The sequence below is a fragment of the Marmota monax genome, unplaced genomic scaffold (genome assembly GCF_021218885.2).
Source record: "Marmota monax isolate L192 unplaced genomic scaffold, Marmota_monax_Labrador192_F-V1.1 WCK01_AAM20220418_F8-fsc00842, whole genome shotgun sequence".
NCBI lineage: Eukaryota > Metazoa > Chordata > Mammalia > Rodentia > Sciuridae > Marmota > Marmota monax.
The window spans coordinates 97,851-118,346 of NW_026693497.1; the positions used below are offsets into that span (position 1 = coordinate 97,851).

Below are 20,496 nucleotides of genomic sequence, written 5' to 3' on the forward strand. Positions count from 1 at the left end.
TATATATATATATATATATATATATATACACATATATATTAGTGATATATATATATATATATATATACACATATATATTAGTGATATATATATATATATATATATATATATATATATATACCATTCATATATATGTGTATTGTGTATGTATATATATTCTATCTGTTCTATATCAAAGGAGTTTGTATCATTATCCTAGAATGTAATAAGGCATATTAAAAACCTTCCTAATTTCCTTTTACCAGAATCAATGGATTTTTTTTAAGGAATGAGAGATATTTCTTCTCCTGTTTTTTTTTTTTTTCCCTGAAAAGAATAGGCTTTATTTTACTGTGATGATGGATTGGTTTTCTCTAATTTCCTTGTACTTCCAAAATTTAGTTGAATGTCTCTAAAGTAGGGGTGTATAGGTGGAGATAATACAGAAAAAATAATTAAAGAGTACTAAGAAGATACAGATTGTCACAACTGTGAAATATTAATGAAGGTATATGGATCAGAGGTGTGAATAAATTACCATGAATACTAGAATTAACAACATAAAAAGAATTATGCCTGCTTATTTGTTTCATTTCTTCCATCTTTTTTCTATTTCAAAGATGTCCAAGCAATATAGAAGTACAAATTTTAACATGTGTCTCAGGATTCAATCTCATGGGACCCTCAGAAGACCCAGACCTGCAGCCTGTCCTCTTTGAACTGTTCCTGTCCATGTAACTGGTCACAGTGCTTGGGAACCTGTTCATCATCCTGGCCATCTCCTCTGACTCCCACCTTCACACCCCCATGTACTTCTTCCTCTCCAACCTGTCCTTGGCTGACTTCTGTCTCTTATAACCATGGTCCCAAGGTGATTGTGGACATCTTAGCTCATAAGAGAGCCACTTCCGTAGGGGGCTGCTTGACACAGATGTCTCTTTTTACCATTTTGAATACATGGATTATGTGCTTCTGACTCTGATGGTTCATGATCTGTTTGTGGCCATTTGTCACCCCTGAACCCTCATCTCTGTGGCCTGTTAGTTTGGGTATCATTTTGTTTGGCTTTTTGGAATCCCAGTGGCACAATATGGCTTTATTGCACTTTGCCTACTCCGAGAGTGTAGAAATTGCTAATTTCTTCTGTGACCCTCTCAGCTTTCTTTTCTTGCCTGTTCTCACATCTTATCTAATAATATTGCCAGGTATTTTCTTGATGCCATATATGGCCTTTTCCCCACCACAGACATCCTTTGCTCCTATTATAAAATAATTTCCTCTATTCTGAGGAGCTCATCATCAGGTGAGAAGCACAAAGAATTCTCCATTTATGAGTCTCACTGGGCAGTTGTTTGCTTATATTTATGAAGAGGCAGTGGAGTGTAGGTTGGATCAGCTGTCTCACATTCTCCCAGGAAGGGTGCAGTGGCCGCAGTGATGTACACTGTGATCACCCACATGCTGAATCCCATCATCTACAGACTTAGGAACAGGGACATTAAAGGTGCCCTGAGAAGGCTGCACAGCAGGGTCATATAATCTCAGCACCTTCAGAGTCCCATTTCAATGTATGATTCAAAATGCAGCAAAGCTAAACATCCAGTTCTGTTAATCTGACTTTCAGTATTAATGATCTATTTAATTCCTCACATATTTTTAGTGCAATACCTGTAGCCAGTGTTGGGAATGAATGTTTGGCAATCTTTATATTGCTAATAAACTGTCACTTTAAAATAATGAAAGATTTTAGAGGTAAAGATGATGTACATTTCATAAAAATATTTATGTGATACATGCTGCTGATCAATATATTTGGGAATGGAAAAATGATAAATTTTGTAAGTTAAATTTACCACAATAATAGTAATATAATGCTAAAAGTTTTTAAAAAAATAAATTAAAAATTTATAGTAGAGAAGAGTCCCTTCATTAGTAGAGATGAACTGATTAAACACTTGGTGATGTTCATTTTTTCCTCTTGTTCTTCATCCTTAGTATTAGGAAGCACTTAGGGTTGCTGACATGTTCAACTACTTGGTAAATAGGAGCCACATGCACTGAGCTGCTAAGGTTGTACAATAGTTAGAAACCAGCCTATGCTTCCAGCCCTTCAGCTTGAGGACCCCAGCCAGTGAGCTCCATTCCAGCGCATCTCCCTGCTGTGGATGTCTGTATCAGGAAGCTCCTAGCTAAGTCTGAGTGGATATCCTGAGGTTCATGTGGAGGGCACTGGGCCTCAGGGATTTGCGGGCTTTGGAACTGCCCTCCTTAGTCCTAAATCAGCAGAGCCCCAGTGTGAATCAGTAGCTGCTGTGGGAGGAGAAGGATGGAGGAAGGACATTGCATAGAATTATTTCTTCACCATCAGAAGGAGCATGCACTTTGTCTACCCAGATGGGAGAACAAGGTGCAGATTGTCAGTGATCGTACTGTGAGTTCATATGCCTGGTTGTAGTGAGTGCAACAGAAGGCTCATGGAAAGTCCTGTCTTACTCCCACAGACTCTTCTAGCTGTACACTGTCATCCACAAGGGGAGAAAATGTGTGCTTAAAACCATGTCCTCAACATTCCAAAAACAGTATGAAAGTGATGAGGATGAGGATCAGGATAAGATTAGCATCTGAACATTATGATCGTTTTTTGGGAGATCCCTGAGTGCCACATTATGAGTTCTGCCTTATTTGTAGATAGTTTGAATTACTGTGCAAAATATTCCCCAGGTAAAAGTACCAGTTATTTCATTATAGAGAATATAAAGGACCACAGGTGTTTATGTAACTTTTAATGTTGACTAACTGAAAACACATTTGAAATGCACTGTGGATTTGAGGCACGTGGCACCTGGGCAGGCCAGTGCTGGCAGGTTGTCCCTTCCACAAGCACTCCTGTGTTGCATTTTCCTGTCATGCCAAGATGGGACCCTTTTCCTGGGCACTTCCCTTGGGATTTCTGGTAGATTCCAGGACACAGAAGTCAGTGGCATCAGGTGCACCAATTCAGGAAGAATATCTGAGATGAGACAAAGATCTTGGGTCAAGTGGGCTCAAACCTTCCAACAGAGACCTCCGTGTTTTTCTACTCAGGACACCTTGCAGCTGCCATGTCTTCCTGCATTCTGGTAACCAGCAGCCTCCATCTGATGAGGAGCAAAGCAGGCCTGGGTTTCATTACTACTCAGGGCCTTGGAAATAGTTTATAAATGGCTATAATCTGCTTCAGTTTAAAAATGTTCTGATGGATGGGAAACAGTGAAAAACATCTGTGCATCAGACCCAGAGATTCACAATTAAATTTTGGTTGCTGTTAGCTGGACTCATTCCTTATTGAACAAAGGGCAGTTAGAGAAAGGCAGTTAGTTAGCTTCTCTGGTTCTCAGTAATGTCAACCAAGATGATTTCCAGTTGATATAATGACGTTGAATCCAGATTAAACAGAAAACCTGTGCTCCCGATGTGACTGAGATGTGATAAAGGTGTAACATACAGGCACAAATGGTAGAGAGTTATTATTAATATGGAAAGGCTCATCTTCATGCTCTTCAACTGAAATATCTTGTGAATGACCTTATTGTGTTCATATTTCTGTAACGTTACCTTTCCATACTCCCCTGATGTAAGTATATGCTATATATTTGGGTGGAATAACCATCCCCCTTTCATTTTTGATTCCATAGAGCCTATACCATCTTTGACACAGGAGACGAAAAAAAAATGTGTTAAACACTGAGTAGACCCTTGCTCTGTGCACAGGTCCTGGCCTTGCTCAGCAGGGTTTCACTGGTGCTCTCCTGTCTGTACCTTCCTCCTACTCAGGTACGTCCCACAGAGCCAGAGACAAGATGGAGAAGCTCTGGTTTGTGTTTATGTCATGGACACAGGAGCCCCATACTTTCCCTTAACAGCATCTACAACCTTCAATTACTCAAGAACAATGGCAGAGATGTCCATGAGCCTAGGAAAAGCAAAGTTGGAGTGAAGGGAATTGCAGGAGATACTCAGAGCATTTTAGAGTTTCACATCATTCCAATATTGCAAAGTAATCCTTTGGAAATCATATTGATCAGTAGGCCCACTATTATCTTGATGACTAAATGCTTAATTTTAAAAAGTGATTAAGTTAATGTCACAGAAGTATATACTTATTAAATTTCCCACAGCAAATTTTTGCTCCTTATACTTTAATAATAATACATCTTACAAGCAGATGTATTTTTAAGTCTGAGAAGGGAAAGATGTACATTGAATAAATACACAGGTGAGCTCCTCATTAGTGTTGGGGACCAAAACTATTTTCTTTGCCTTACCCATTGATGATAATGGAAAGTCCTTGGAGATGGGGATTTCATGGACCAATTAGTCTAATCTAATTATGAGCTCTGTGTATTGATCTTCCAAGGTCATATATAGTCCTCACTCAGAATGTGCTTGTAGTCCTTCAGTTTATGGTTCTTGTCCAGTGAGCTGCATGGCCATGCCTCCTCCTGAGTTGTCTGCATCAGGAAACTCCAGAGCACATGATCTGTTCCTGTGGGCACAGTTTCTCCTTCCCTGGGCTCCACACATGGTAGGGTCTCAGGGTCAGCACTTTTTGGTCATGACCCTGCAGGAGAGCAACATGACCCAGTAAGTACAGAGTGGGCCTTGGAAGTGGGAAGGACTGTTGGGGTAGTGTTACCAGATGGGAGGACACCAACATGCAGCTTTAACCTTGGGGTTGTGGGGTTCAAGCTTTTGTTACAGGTGGGAGATCAGAAGTTCAATATGTGCTCTCCACCCACACTGGTTCTAATTCACGCAGAAATCTCACCCACAATAGCACAAAATGAGTTCTTCAGAAGTGTTTCCTAAGCTCTGAAAAAGGACTAGGGAGGTGATAAGGATGATGAGGAGGGTGACAGAAGCCAGACCACCATGAACTGAGGTGCAGGGCTTCCCAGGCTCAGGTGCTGAGGAACTTTTTCTATATCATTTCATGTGCACCATCTCACTTTAGTTATATTTATACAATTCATTATTATTACATAGAAAAGGAAGAATTGTGTTTTACATATGTAAATTTTACTCCTTTCCTAGATAGGAAAAGATGCAGCCTTATTTGCACTGGGCTGTCTGGCCATGGACACAGGCTATCACAGGAGAACCCTGGCAGGCTGTCCCATCAGCAAGCCCACCAGCCATTTCTCTTCCCTGTCAGTGCAGAAAGAGCAAGGCTTTTCCTGTGGGATTCCTGGGGATCACAGGGCAGAGCAGTGTGTGTATGTGTGTGTGTGTGTGTGTGTGTGTGTGTGTGTGTGTGTGTGGCTGCTGCATGTACTATGGAAGAACAGCCACAGGTCACAGGAGAGATCAGTAAGAGAGGCTCATGGTCATTCAGCATAGATCATGCTCCTGGCCTCCCTCTATAGCCTTCTTGAGCTCACCACATGCTCTTCCATGGATGAAAACAGCCCTCTCAATCTCAGAGGAAACCTAATATTAGGTCTTGATTTCACTCAAAAAACTGGAAGGAGTTATAAAATATACCTGAGATTTACCAGTGGTTAAGATCTGTGGACTTAGGCTGAAAACTGTTAAGTGGGAATATAAAACAACAACAACAACAATATATATATATATATATATATATATATATATATATATATATATATATATACATATACATATATTTGATTGATCCATTTTAGAGTCTGTCAATCCCAATCTCTATGTCTGTAAGGCAGTCCCTAGTTTCACTTGGGTCTAGAGTCAGCTTGCCATCTGAGCTGATTTCCCACTGATGCAGCTGCAATGAGTAAAGATAAATAGATACTTGGTACTATTCTCTGTATAATATGAGATATGTGAATAAAATCTGGGCCAAAAATTTCCGGACATTATTGTTACTGATAGCATGACTAGGTTGATCTTCATGCCACTCAACAGATGCATTCAGTGGTCTGAAGTGACTGGTCCTATTTCTGGATGGGACACTTTATTTTTGCCCTTTCAGATGCATGTGCTGTGCATTTTAGAACAGTTTCCTTTTTCCTTTGACCAAATATTTATTGAATTCCACATTTCCCTTTGATGCTCCACATGTTGTGCAGATGGTGTTATAATCTGTGTTTCCCTCAAGCATTGAGCAGGGAGAGGAGGAGAGATTCATACACTGCGCACACACTGGCAGGTGGGATGTGGGTCTGACATGTTGCCTTCCTGACTCCAGCCCAGGGCACCAGCCCTTCTGCTGTAGCCAGAGGGAAACAGTATTCCCTGCACAAGACAAAATTTCTTCAGGACTCTTCAAAGACAGCACATTACTACTTGGGTTGATGTTTCATTTTCCTGATACGTATTAGGATTGAGAAGATGTAGGTGATATTGTCTGCTCTTATAGGGACCTAAATGTAGGTCATTAATAGCAAATTTCAACATGATTTTTTTTCCATTGTAAATCAGTCTCCTATCCCCAACCAAGATGTTATGGAAAAATCTTTTTTTTAAATATGGAACACTTCATGAATTTGCATGTCATACTTGCACAGGGGCCATGCTAATCTTCTCTGTTATCATCCCAATTTAATATATGTGTTGCCAAAACAAGCATATTCTTATTTCAGTGACAAATCTATTGGCAGAAAGGTTTTGAAATCATTGCCATATTAATAAACTCTCCTACTAAATGGCAGGGTCTTTTCTTCAGGTAGTACTTTGCATCAGATAAAAACTGAAGAAGAGGAATGTACTTCACAGAGGAATTATCACCTCAGGTTAATGTAACCTGGTATATTTTCATGGGCAATAGGCATTGTTTTGCAGAATACTTAGATGAGTATTTTTAGGTACTTTTAAAGCAATTTTGTAAAGGAAAATGTATGGTAGATAACACTGAAATGAAAATACCAACAGAAAATTACACCTCCCATTTCATGACAGTAGATGTGCTGGGAGACAGGTTTGCAGGATAATGGAATCAAGTACAGATACTAAGACTCAAATTTCTTATATCATGATTCATATCTCTTGCTAATGTTATTCCTGGCACAAATATTATCAGATTAATGTATTTTAATATAGGTAATGGGTATTATGGACAATAATAGTAGATAATATTCATGGAGCATGTTCTATGTCAGGATGTTGTTAGACAATGGATATCAGATCTGGTATAAGAAAGGACTGCGGATAACTTTACATGTGGACATGCAGATATAATTGGTGTTGGTCTGACATCACTGTATAGATATTCTAAGGTATACACAGGGACACTTAATAGTGGGAGAGAATTACAAGTTATGCAGCTTGAAAGATTTGTTTAAAAAATTTCCTGATGACAACCATACAAGGTTGGGAATTATTGCCCCATTTTAAAGGTGAGGAAGTTTTGAAGTTGTTTTATTATTTCTTACTATATTCTGCTTTATGCTGTATCCAGTTCAATCATGGTGAAAAATAAAAATGAAACCAAGTGTACTTCATGCAGCCTAAAGAAGAGAATTGAAATCAAGGTGTCAGGAATGACTGACCAGAAAATCCATGAAGAAATAAGAAGATTGGAAATAAAACTTGAGTTTAAGGGCTTTCCTTTTTCTTAGATCATAATCAATATACTTGATGGACTGAGATCATAAAACCATGAAGCAGTTTTGGCAAGCTAGAGGAAGTACAGGATCAAGAAAAAGAAAAAGTTAAGTGGCATTTTATAGAACAGATACTTTGCAGATATTGTATTGGTTGACACAATAAACCTGCATGAAATAAAACTATTCAAAGGAGATTTTACAGGGTAGGTTTTAAATATAATTGACAGGTACACTGCACACCAGTGCCACATTTGTGGTTAATGCTATTATTGATTATGTGCACTGACTCAATCTTGTTTATCAAAATCTGAAGTTTACTATAGGCAAGGTTTCCTATTTCTTGTTATATAATTTTTAAAGAGAAGACTTAAATGCACAAAGGAGGCAAATGAGAAGATCAAAGAATGATGAAACCCCTTTCAGAAAATAGAGCATACTTCTTTCTGGTTATGATGCATCCCCCTTGATTTAGTTGTCAGGAAAAGCAGTCGTTACATAGTCACAAATATCTTGTCAAAGGAATTTGTTCCAAGGCCTTAGAACCAAATGAGGTATATCAATTGCTTCCTAATTTCTCTTACAGGAAGTCATTACTTATTTCCTTTTTTTTTAAAACAGTAAGCTATATTCCATTGTGATCATGAACTTTTTCTCTCCTCTGCTCCTGGATTTCTAACTTTGCTTATGAAAATGCCACAAATGTGAGTATGGAAAGAGGGGTGAATTATGGAGAAAGAATGAAAGAGTATGTAGAGACTGGGATTCTCACTACTGACAACTGTTGTTGAAGGTGTATGGACCTAATATGTGAGCAGCTTCCTTGTACATACTTAAATTCAAATCCTTACAGAATAAGGGGTGCCTCTTTAGGTATTTTTTTGTAACACCTGCTTTGTTTTTTCAAAAGGTGTCCAAGCAGTATACTAGCACAAATCGTAACCCGTGTCTCTGAATTCCAACTCCCGAGCCTCTCAGAAGTTCCAGACCTGCAGCCCTTCTTCTTTGGACTGTTCCTGTCCATGTACCTGGTATGCTGCTTGGGAACCTGCTCATAATCCTGGCTGTCAGCTCTGACCCCCACCTCCACACCCCCATGTACTTCTTCCTCTCCAACCTGTCCTTGGCTGACATTGGTGTCATCTCTACAATGGTCACAAACATGATTGTAAACATTCAAACACACAATGAACATATCTCCTATGAAGGATGCTTGACACAGATGTCTCTTTTTGCCATTTTTATTTGTATGGATTATATGCTTCTGACTGTGATGGCCTTCGACAGGTTTGTGGCCATCTCTTACCCCCTGCATTATCTAGTCATTATGAACCCTCGCCTCTGTGGCTTCTCAGTTTTGTTGTCATTTTGCTGAGTCTCTAGGACTCTCAGCTGCACAATTTGATGATCTTACAAATTACCAACTTCTGTGACCCTTCTCTACTTCTGAATCTTTCCTGCACTGACACCTACTCTAATAACATTGGCAAGTATTTTCTTGCTGCCGTATATGGTATTCTTCCCATCACAGGAATCCTTTTCTCTTACTATAAAATTATGTCCTCTCTTCTGAGAATCCCCTCTTTAAGTGGGAAGTACAAAGCCTTCTCCACCTGTGGCTCTCACTTGGCAGGTGTTTGCATATTTTTAGGAACAGGTACTGCAGTGTACCTTGGTTCAGCTGCATCACATTCTCCCAGAAAGGATGTGGTGGCTTCTCTGATGTACACTGTAGTCACCCCCATGCTGAACCCCTTCATATACAGCCTGAGAAACAGGGACATTAAAAGGGCCTTGAGGAGGCTGCAGAGGTGGACAGTCTGATCTTTGTCCCTGTGGGGTCTGGTTGCAATATGTGTTGGAAAATGTAGTAAAGCTAAATACCTGGCTCTGTCAATATGCGCCTTATTTGTTAATTTCCCATCAAGTTCCATAGTAGAATGGTGCAGACCATGTTGGTTGGCAAATTTGGGAAGTGTTCCTACTGGGAACAAGGATTCATATTGGTACTATGAAGAATGTTGGAGATGGATGATGGTTATTGTATCACAACAAAGTCTATATTTAGTGCCATTAAACTATGCTATTGATGATGATGATAATGGCAAATATTTATAATTTTAAAATGTCATAATGAAAATGTTCTTGGGAAGCTACTAAGTTTAAAAAATCCAATAGTGAAAATGGATTTGTTTCACAGATAATTACTGTAAAACATCACTTTATGTTCATTTTCTACCCTTAATCTTCCACCATTGCTGTTAGGAAATCCTTAGTTTGTGATATGCTCACCTAGTGGCCAGTCAGGGGTTCTATGCTTTGAGCCTCCAAGTTCACACCATAGTCAATGGGCAGCCTTTGCTTCCAGCCTTTCAGCTTCATAGCTCCAGACAGGTGGGCCGCACACTGTGTGTCTTCTCACCCCAGAAATGTCTTAGGAGGTCCCCACCTGAGTGTGCACAGATGTCAGCCGTAAAGATGAGGTGGGAGGCCCCTGGGTACCAGCCACGTGGAATCTACTCTCCTTAGTCACGACCACCTGAGCCAGTTTAAATAGGTAACTGCTGAGGGAGGTGAGGATGGAGGAAGGACCAACATGCAGTGTGGCTGCCCACAGGGAGAGCTCTGCACAGTTTCAGTCATGGGGACTGAGCGTCGAGGCATGTGTGTGACATCCATGGTGGTGGTGAGCACGATGGCAATCTCACTACAGTTTTCCTTTCCTCCCACACTGATCCTTCTTACCACACACTGTCATCCACATGGAGGGAATGTGCTCTTCACACTGTCCTCAGCACTGAGAAATGTCTATGTAGGTGAGGAGTAGTAGGTGGACCTGGATGAGGACAGCACACAAATATATGATCCTTCAATGAGAGATCCCTGAGTGCCTGAAGTGTGAGCTCTTTGTAGATTATTTAATTTAAAATTTAAAATTTTTAATTAGTCTGAAAAATTTCACCAAGGTATAAGTGCCATGAAATTTTATTTCACAGAATCAAGAGGATCAGAGTTGTTAGTAACTTGTGCTAGCTGTTTAGATTAACTAACTGAGACTATGTTTGAAATGCACTGTGGGTTTGAGACACATGGTATCTTGGCCGGACAGTGCTGGCAGGTTGTCCCCTCCACAATCAACCTATGTGTTACATTCTTGTCAGTCCAGGAGAGGATCCTGTTTTTCTGTGCACTTCCCTGTGGTCATTCTGGAAGATCCGAGGTCAGAGCAGCGAGTGGCATCAGTTGCACCAGCTATGGAAGAATGGCTGATATAAGACAAAGATCTAAGATCGAGTGGCCACAGATAACTTGAGGATGATCTTTTGTTGGGGATTCTGAATGCCAGGAGCTAAGCTATCTAGATTGTTTGAATTCACATGCAAAGTCTTCCCACGGCATAAGTATCACACAATTTTATTTTAGAGAAGAGAAATGAGCACAGGTATTAATGTAACTTGGGCTAGGTATTCAGATTGGATAATTGAAGCCATATTTGAAACGCTGTGTGGATTTGAGGCACATGGCTCATGATAATTGCCATTCTGACTGGAGTGACATGAAATCTTAGAGTACTTTTGATTTGCATTTCTCTAATTGCTAGAAATGTTGAACATTTTTTCATATATTTGTTGATCAATTGTATATCTTCTGTGAAGTGTCTGTTCATATTTGGAACAAAGGATCAGTTTCTCGGTCCATTTATTGATTGGGTTGTTTTTTGATGTTAAGTTTTTGGTGTGGAACCACCATTTGACCCAGATTTCCCACTCCTTGGTCTATGCCCAAAGGACCTGAAGTCAGCATACTACAGAGACACAGTCACATCGATGTTTTTAGCAGTTTAATTCACAATAGATAAACTATGGAACAAACCCAGATGCCCTTCAACAGATGAATGGATAAAGGAAATGTGGTATATACACAATGATATATTATTCAGCCTAACAGGGAGCTAGAGAATACCATGTGAAGTGAAATAAGACAATCTCAAAAAAGCAAAGGCCAAATGCTTTCTCTGATATGCAGAAGCTAATCCATAGTGGGTGGTGGGTAGGGGGAAATGGAATAACTTAGGACTGGGCATAAGGCAGTAACGGGAGGAGGGGAGTGTGAGGGTGGGAAGGATGGAGGAATGAGATGGACATTATTACCCTATGTACGTGTATGATTGCATGAGTTGTGTGATTCTGCATCATATACAGCCAGAGAAATGAGAAGTTGTGCTCCGTTTGTGTACAATGAATTAATTGAAATGCATTCTGATTTCATGTATAACCAGTTAGAACAAATTTTAAAAAAGAAAAAAAAATAGAAGTGTTTAAAAAACACAAAATGAAACAAGTAATTGATATGCAAGGTTCTTTCTAATTACAGCTAGGGTCCAAATCTTAAGTGGATCTTTATTTTCTCTTCTTCATTTTCTGCATTAATGTTGCAAAGTCCTTAGAGATGGGTATTGCATAGACCGATTAGTCTAATTGTGAGCTCTTTGCATTGAGATTCCAAGGTCCTATATTAGTCCACAGTCAGCCTGTGCCTGCAGCCCTTTCTCTGATAGTTCTTGTCCAGTGAGCTGCTTGGCTTTTCTCCTGCTGTGTTTCTGCATCAGGAAGCTCCCAGCTGACAGCATATTCCTGGGAATGCTGGGCACAGAGTCTGAGACTTTGTTGGGCACCAGGTATGGGTGGGTCTTGGTATGTGCACTCCTTATCATTACCCAGCAGAGAAGCAGCATAACCCTATAAGTGCACTGGGAGCCTTGGAATTCAGGTATTGCTTCTGTATCAGAAGAACAAACATCAAAGTTGGAGTTACCAGAAGGGGGATTTCAGGAGGTCAAGTTTCATGTATGGTATTTGTGATTTAAAAAAAAAATACTTTTGCTGGGCTGTCATATATCTTATTTAAAATGTGCTCTCCACCCATGCTGTTTTTATTTCCTATAAAAATCTCACCTACCACAGCAAATTGATCCTTCAACTATATTTCCTAAGCTCTAGGAAAGACCTGTGTTGGTCTTGATAAGGATGAGGAGGGGATAACAGAAGCCAGAGCATCATGAACTGACATTCAGGGCTTCCCAGGCTCAGGGACTGAGGAACAGATTTTGTGTTATCTGTCTCACTTCTTATGTGTCCTACTCTGATAATGCATGCCTCATTTATTATTATCTTATAGTACAAAAGAACTTTATAATTATGCAACTTGTTCTTGTTTGCTAGGAGACAGCAGCCTGGTTGCACTGGGCTATCTGACCATGGTCTAGGGCATCACAGGAAAATCCTGGCAGGCTGTCCCATCAGCAAGCCCACTACCCATTCCTCGTCCCTCTCCTGCAGAAAGAGAGCCTTGCCCATCGTGCTCTTCCTGTGGGATCCTGGGGAATCACAGGGCAGATCAGTGGGGATGCTTGCTGCATACACTATGGAGGAACAGCCACAGGTAACAGGAGAGGTCACAGTAGGGGAGGCTGATGATCATTCAGCAGAGATCGCACTCCTGGGCCCCCTCCAGAACCTCCTTGGATCTCACCATATGCTCCTCCATACTTGAAAACAGCCCTTTCTATCTCAAAGCAAATCTAATATTGGGTCTTCATTTTATTCTTACTCATAAAACTGGAAAGAGTTCAAATGTACACCTGATATTTAGCTGTACTTAAGACCTCAGGACCTAGGCAGGAATCTTTATATGGGGTGGGAGAGAATGAAAACATGTAGTGGATGGATTTCAGAGCCTGTCAGTCTCACTTCTTGTCTCTGTGAAGTAGAGCAAGTCACTAATGTCTGGATTCAGCTTTGTTATTTGAGTTGATTTTTTTTTGCTACAATTGCAGTGACTAAGGATTAAATAGATACTTGGTCTTAGGGAATACTATGGGATATTGAATAAATTGTAGGCAAAATAAGATCTAGATATTGTTGCTGTTAGTAATGATTATGTTAATCTTCATGCCACTCAAATAGTTATCCCCTACTCAAAGTTACATTTTCCTGTTTCTGGATGGGATATTTTATTTTTGATACTCCATATGTATTCACTGTGTATTTGGCAGAATGTCTCCCTCTGTCTTACTCACTGGGTCCATTTTTGTCTTGGCAGAGGGAGTCATAAAATACAGATCTCTTCAACATTGAATTCACCTCATCTTTCTTCCCCAAACTGGCCCAAATTAATTTGGATTAATGGACTTCTTACTTCTGGTATATGACTATACCACAGTGACTTCCATGTGATGTATACATAAAAAGCACCAATAAATCATAACAAATAAATAAGGCAAAGGAAGATCAGTACAGGAGGGGGAGGAGAGTGGGGGAGTCAGGAAGGGAGGGATTAGGGAGAGAGAATGGGGATTGAAATGGAATAAATCAAGTGCCATGGGCATATGATTATATTGGGATAAACATAACTACTATGCATAAGTATAATGCTCTTAAAAAATCAAAGGGAGATCAGTATGGCAGAGGAAAGGGACTGGGGGAGGGAGGGTTGGAGGGAAAGGAGAACTATTAGGGATTGGTACTGACCAAATTAAATCCTTACATTGTGTGCATGTATTAATATGTAACAATAAATATCACCATAATGTACAACTATAATACAATAATGATATGGAAAAGGATGAACCCAACTACTGAGTGTAACTATAATGATGATTTTCAAAAATTGGTAAATATATGAAGCTCTGATGTAGTAAACTTGGACATGTATTGTTCCAATATGATATAGAGACATTCTTATTTGTGTGATATGAATAGAGGAACAATAATTTTGAAATATTAAAATATGAAGTTATTAAAAATAATATGCATATATTAAAATCTTACTGGATCAATGATGTCTTTTCTTCAGGTAATGCTTTGTGTAGGATGAAGACTTTGAAGTAGAGAAATGATCTTCTCAAATGGAGTTAGCACCTCAAGTTAATATTTTTGGGGCAATAGATATTGTGTTATGCACCTACTTAGATGAGAATTAGGTGATTTTTAGGTAATTTTTAATGGAAATCTCTATGGGAACATAAATTAATATTGACATAGAAATATCAACAGAAAATCACAGCTCCCCATTTCATGAAGTAGGTGTGTTTGGGAGACAGGTTTGCAGGAGAGTGGAATCAGGCAGAGATAGTAACGTCACGGGAGAAGAGATGTTTCTGGGGATGGGTCCAGGGGGTTCCCAGAGCAGAGGGGGAGCTCAACTCCCAACCAGTGTGGTTCTTGGAATATGTGATGAAGAAGAATTTCAGCAGGAGCTGGACAGAGGCATGGACAGAGGTTTATTTATGAAGGCAGGTACACATGCAAGGGAGAATGTGGGCTGTCTTGAGGGTGAGAGACAGCCCTGTTTGGGGCAGGGTATCCAATGTTTATAGAAGGGATGTATCAGGTCCTGGACTGGAGTTGAGCCAGGATGGAGCTGCACAATTTTGCACCACTTTTCCCTGCACTTGTTTATTTCACCCATATTACAGGGGCATGAGCCCAGGGCATGGGCCAAGGGCATGGGGCAAGGGCATGGGCCAAGGGCATTGGTAAAGGCATGTTGTTCAAGATTCATAACAGTGCTTTCATGAAGGTTGCTTTTTCTTAATAGAAAAGTTATTACTTTTCCTGAATTTTATCTTAAGCAGTAGGCTATATTTTATTGTGATCATGAACTTCTTCTCTTGTCTGCTCTGGACTTCTAACTTTGCTCAGTTCAATGTCTCCAAAGAGGATGTGGAAAGTGGGGTGAATGATGGAGAGAGCAATAGTGAAAGATTAAGCAGGACTGGGTATTATACTTCTGAGAACTATTGAATGCATGTGAATCTCCAGTGTGAGCAGCTTCCTAGGGAATACGTGAATTCAAATGCACACAGAGTGAGGGGCTCCTGCTGATGGGTTTCTTTTTTTCTTGCACTCTTTGCTTTTTCAAAAGGTGTCCAAGCAGCACAGAAGCACAAAACTTAACACGTGTTTCAGGGTTCCATCTCCTGGGACTCTCAGAGGATCCAGACCTGCAGCCCCTCCTCTTTGGAATGTTCCTGTCCATGTACCTGATCACAGTGTTTGGGAACCTGCTCATCATCCTGGCTGTCAACTCTGACTCCCACCTCCACACCCCCATGTACCTCTTCCTCTCCAACCTGTCCTGGTCTGATATCTGTTCAATCTCCACCACAGTCCCAAAGATGCTCATGAACATTCAGACTCACAGAAGGGTCATCTCCTATGTGGGCGGCCTGACACAGATATCTCTCTTTACCAATTTTGTCTCTATGGATTACATGATTCTGACTGTGATGGCCTATGATCGTTTTGTAGCCATATGTCACCCCCTGCACTATTTGATCATGATGAACCGTCGTCTCTGTGGCTTCTTAATTTTGGTTTCATTTTTGTTCAGCTTTTTGGACTCCCAGCTGCATGTTTTGATGATTTTAAAAATTACTAACTTCAAGCATGTGAAAATTTACAGTTTCTTCTGTGACCCTTCTCAAGTTCTGAATCTTTCCTGTTCTGACACCTACTCTGATACCATTGTCCAGTATATCCTGGGAGCATTTTATGGTTTTTTTCCCCTTCTCAGGGATTCTTTTCTCTTACTATAAAATTGTTTCCTCCATTCTGAGGATCCCATCCTCAGCAGGGAAGTACAAAGCCTTCTCCACCTGTGGTTCTCACCTGGCAGTTGTTTGTTTATTTATAGGGACAGGGTTTGGAGTGTACCTTTGTTCAGCCGCATCGCCTTCTCCCAGAAAGAGTGCAGTGGCCTCAGTGGTGTACACTGTGGTCACCCCCATGCTGAACCCCTTCATCTACAGCCTGAGGAACAGGGACATTAAAGGTGCCCTGAGGAGGCTGCCCAGCAGGAGGGTCTAATCTCAGCCCCTGTAGGGTCCAATTGCAATGTGTATAGGAAAGGCATTAAAATGAAATATCGAGTTCTGTTAATCTGCCTCTTTAGGAATATCAATGGCTTTAGTGTCTCACATTTTCAGTGGAATGACTCTGGCTAGTGTTTGGAAAATTCTCACATTTGGAACAAAGTATCAGTTTAGAAAAATGGAAAATTTTAAAGTTAAATGAAAGTGATTGTGTCATAGCCATGTACATGTGATTAAGACTGCTGGTCTACATACTCCAGAATGGTGAATATTATAACTTTTTAAAACCTCAATTTATTGTTTTTACAACAATAAATATAGGAAGTGTAATAGTGAAAATTCTTGAATTGTGGAAGTCAATCCACAAACCTACACCCACATATTACATAGTAATTCTCAGTTGTGCAAAATGGAGAGAGGCATACGAATTTTGAATAGATTGCCATAATAATAAACTTACAAGTTTAATGACATCTCTCTAGATACTTCTATGCATCTGTTAAAGCATTAGAAGCAAATGTTTGTCTTTCACAGATACGCTGAAAAACACTTGTTGCTGTCAAGTAGTACATTTCAAGGTAGTAAGTTTTGTGTTCTTGATGACTTAGATGAGGTTTAGGTTCTTTTTTGTAATTTCTTGAGAAAAGTGTTTATGCATGTATAAGTCAATACTGTTATGCCAATATAGAGAGCAAAATCTACCAGCAAATTCATGCCACTAGTTGGTTTCGGTGAGAGCTCTGCAGGAGAATGGAATTATGCAGAGTTATCAAGAAGTCGAAGTTCAATGTGATTATTACAATCTAGATTCAGTTGTAGTTATGAAGAAAATATTAGTAAATGATGTTACTAAATTTTAAATTTTCAAATTGTTAGTTTTATTCATAGTAGTAACAGGTAATGTTATTATATGATTTCTGAATGGCAGGATAGATTCTAATGCCAAGATTCCCAACCCTGATATAAGAAAAGACCACCCAGCTTGGTGTGGAGGTGCACACCTGTAATTCCAGTGGCTCCTTAGTCCAAGGTAGGAGAATCTCAAGTTCAAAGCCAGCCTGAGCAGCTTAGCAAGGTCCTTAGTAACTGTATCAGTGTTTGAACCCATGGTGTTAAACCCGTGAACCACATCACTGGCCCCTTTTCATTTTTTATTTTGAGACAGGGCTAGTGATGTGGTTCACGAGTTTAACATCATGGGTTCAAACCCTGATATATATATATATATATATATATATATATATATATATATATATATATATATATATATATAAACAAAAAACCAAAACACAAGCCACCACCAAGAATTTCATAGGCAGATAGTATGATTAAATTGGTGTTGGTTTGATGTCAGGGAATCTAAATATTTTTAAATTTACATATACAAATATATAAATATATCAGAATAAATAGGCATCCACATTTTAATTTTAAAAGAAGAAATTTAAAAGTCAAAAATTCTTATCACAACCTTGTAAGTTAGATAATTATTATCACCATTTTCCTGTATTTGCAGTAGTTTCTGTACTGTTGTCTTTCATATTTTATCCCAACTGTAGCATTGTAAAGTCTGACAGAGTAACTCCCTGAGTTTCCTCCACATAACTGAAGTCAGAGAATTACAATCTATTCATCAGTTTAGAAATTGTTGTGAAAATCTATTCAATAGCATAAAAAAGTTGGGATTAAACCTGGTCTCTGAGGGCATCCATGGTGCTAAATTTCTCAATTGTAACATAGATTACCACAGCAAAAAATGCAAAGAGCTATTTTCCTCACCAGGTATTTGTAGGGTTTGTACCACAGAAACTGGATTTTAAAAAGACTCAAAAATTGGTTTTAAGCACTTCATTATTATTTAATCATGGACAGGCCCAGTTTACACTAATACCACATATCTGGTCGGTGATGCCATTCATTGTGTGCTATAAATTAAACCACATTTCCCAATATTTGAAGTATAACTAAGGCAAGGAAGGAAACAGAATTTTGAATGATTTTATTTATTTATTCATTCATTTATATTGGTTCGTTTTAGTTACACATGACTGTAGAATCCACTTTGATATAACTATACAAGCAGGGAATGTATTTTGTTCTAATTAGGACCCCATTCTTGTGGATGTGCATGATTTAATGATTGTTAAAAGACAAACAGAATTTGGCTGATTACTTCTATCCTTACAGGGAGATCAATAACCTCAGAGTTTTGGAACTCCTGGAAGAACAGTGGCACCGAACAATGTGTTCTGATAATGAATGTTCATCTGTAATGTCATTGTCATATTATGCAGTGCTGGCTCTTATGCAATGTTAATATATATCCTTCATTGAAAGAATCCAGACCATTATCTTAGAAAATAATACAGCACACTAAATTGCTTATTGTTTTTCTTTAATTAAAATGAATTGTATTTCTAAAATGTAGAAAGCTATTTCTTATGTTGTGGTTTCATCACCCACACCCCTGGGGTAGGCTGCACATTACTGTGATCATGAGCCTGTTATATATAGTGTTTTTGGTCTTCCAATGCTCTTTTGTTTAGAGTCCCTAAAGTAGGTTGGGCAGAATGGTGCATGTCAGGAATCCTAATGATTAAGGAGTTTGTAGCAGGAGGATCACAAATTCAAGCCTAGACTCTGCAACTTATTGAGACACTGTGAATGTACTTAATATTAAAAGGGATGTGGATGTACTTCAGTGTTAGAGTGCTTGCCTAGTATGTAGAAGATTCAATACTTAGTTCCTAACAAAAATGTACAGAAAGAGGTTAATAAAATAGAAACCGATATTGGAAGATTTCCAGGAAGATGGAGTTTGTCACAACTGTGAGATGTTGTTGAAGGTGTGTGGACCTCAGGTCTGGATACTCAACTGTGAATGCTTAGAGTAAACACATATACAGTCCTGAGTGCTTGCTTGCTGTTTCCTTTATCCTACCTTCTTTTCTGCTCAAAGGTGTCCTATAAACACAGAAGCAAAAAACTAACATGAATGTAGAATTCCATCTCATGGAACTCTCAGATGATCCAGCAACTGCAGTGTGTCCTCTTAGGATCTTTCCTGGCCATGATGTGGGAACCTGCTCATAGGAGTGGAAAGGGGCCACTGTACTAACCAGTATCATGGACCCCACCTCTGTGGTCTCTTAGTTGGGCATCGTCTTTGTTAGACTTTAGGATTCAGCTAAACCATTTGCTGGCCTTGCAACTTGTCTGCTTCCTACAGGTGGAAATTGGTAATTTCTTCTGTCACCCTCCTCAGTGTGTTCTTCCTGCCTGTTCTCATACTACTAACAATAGCATAGTCCTGGGACTCATTGGTGCCATGTTTGCTTTTTCCTTATCCTGGGAGTCCTTTCCTCTTACTAGAAAATCATTACCACCATTTGGATATTCATCAGGTGGGAAGTATAAAGTGTTCTCCACCTTTTGCTCTCAACTGGCAGTTGTTTGCTTATTTCATGGAACAGACCTTGGACAATACCTTGGATCATCTGTGCTCCATTCTCCCAGTGAGGGATTCTCATTGGTAGACACTGTGACCACCCCTATGCTAACTCTCTTCTTCCACAGCCATAGAAACAGGGACATTGCAAGTGCCTAGAAGAGACTCAAGAGAAGGATGGTCTAAGCTCAGTACCTGTGGCATCCTCTGGAATGTGAATTGGAAAAAGTAGCAAAACTGAACACGTAGCTTATAAATGGTGCCCTCTTGTTAACACTTGAAGTTTAATGGCTTTGAGTCCTTATGATGTTTCAGGGTAGAATCGTGGTTGATGGTTGGTGAGGTGGAGGATGACAGTTTTTCAAATGAGTGCAAAGTTTTATTTGGGGGAAGGGAAAAATCTTCTGGTGATGGAGATAGTGGTGGTGGTACAAAATGCCAGTGTAACTAATGCCACCAATCTGCATGCTTAGAAATGGTTAAAGTGGTTTATTTCATTTAATATAATATTCTCCAGTTCAAAATGGCACTTTTTTTTTGTTTTATTGTATTTTACCACAATGAACATGGAAATTAAAAAAAAAAAGATGGATTTCTTTTTTAAAGGATATATTGAATGGAGTGAATACACTTGA

General features: G+C 39.4%; 1 non-coding gene across 1 annotated transcript; it reads right to left on the minus strand.

Annotated features, from left to right (window-relative positions):
• Nucleotides 1-6,458: 6,458 nt before the first annotated feature.
• LOC124102148 (U6 spliceosomal RNA) lies at nt 6,459-6,561 on the minus strand. The gene has a single exon (XR_006854810.1). It is a non-coding gene; the product is annotated as a U6 spliceosomal RNA (small nuclear RNA).
• Nucleotides 6,562-20,496: the final 13,935 nt, after the last annotated feature.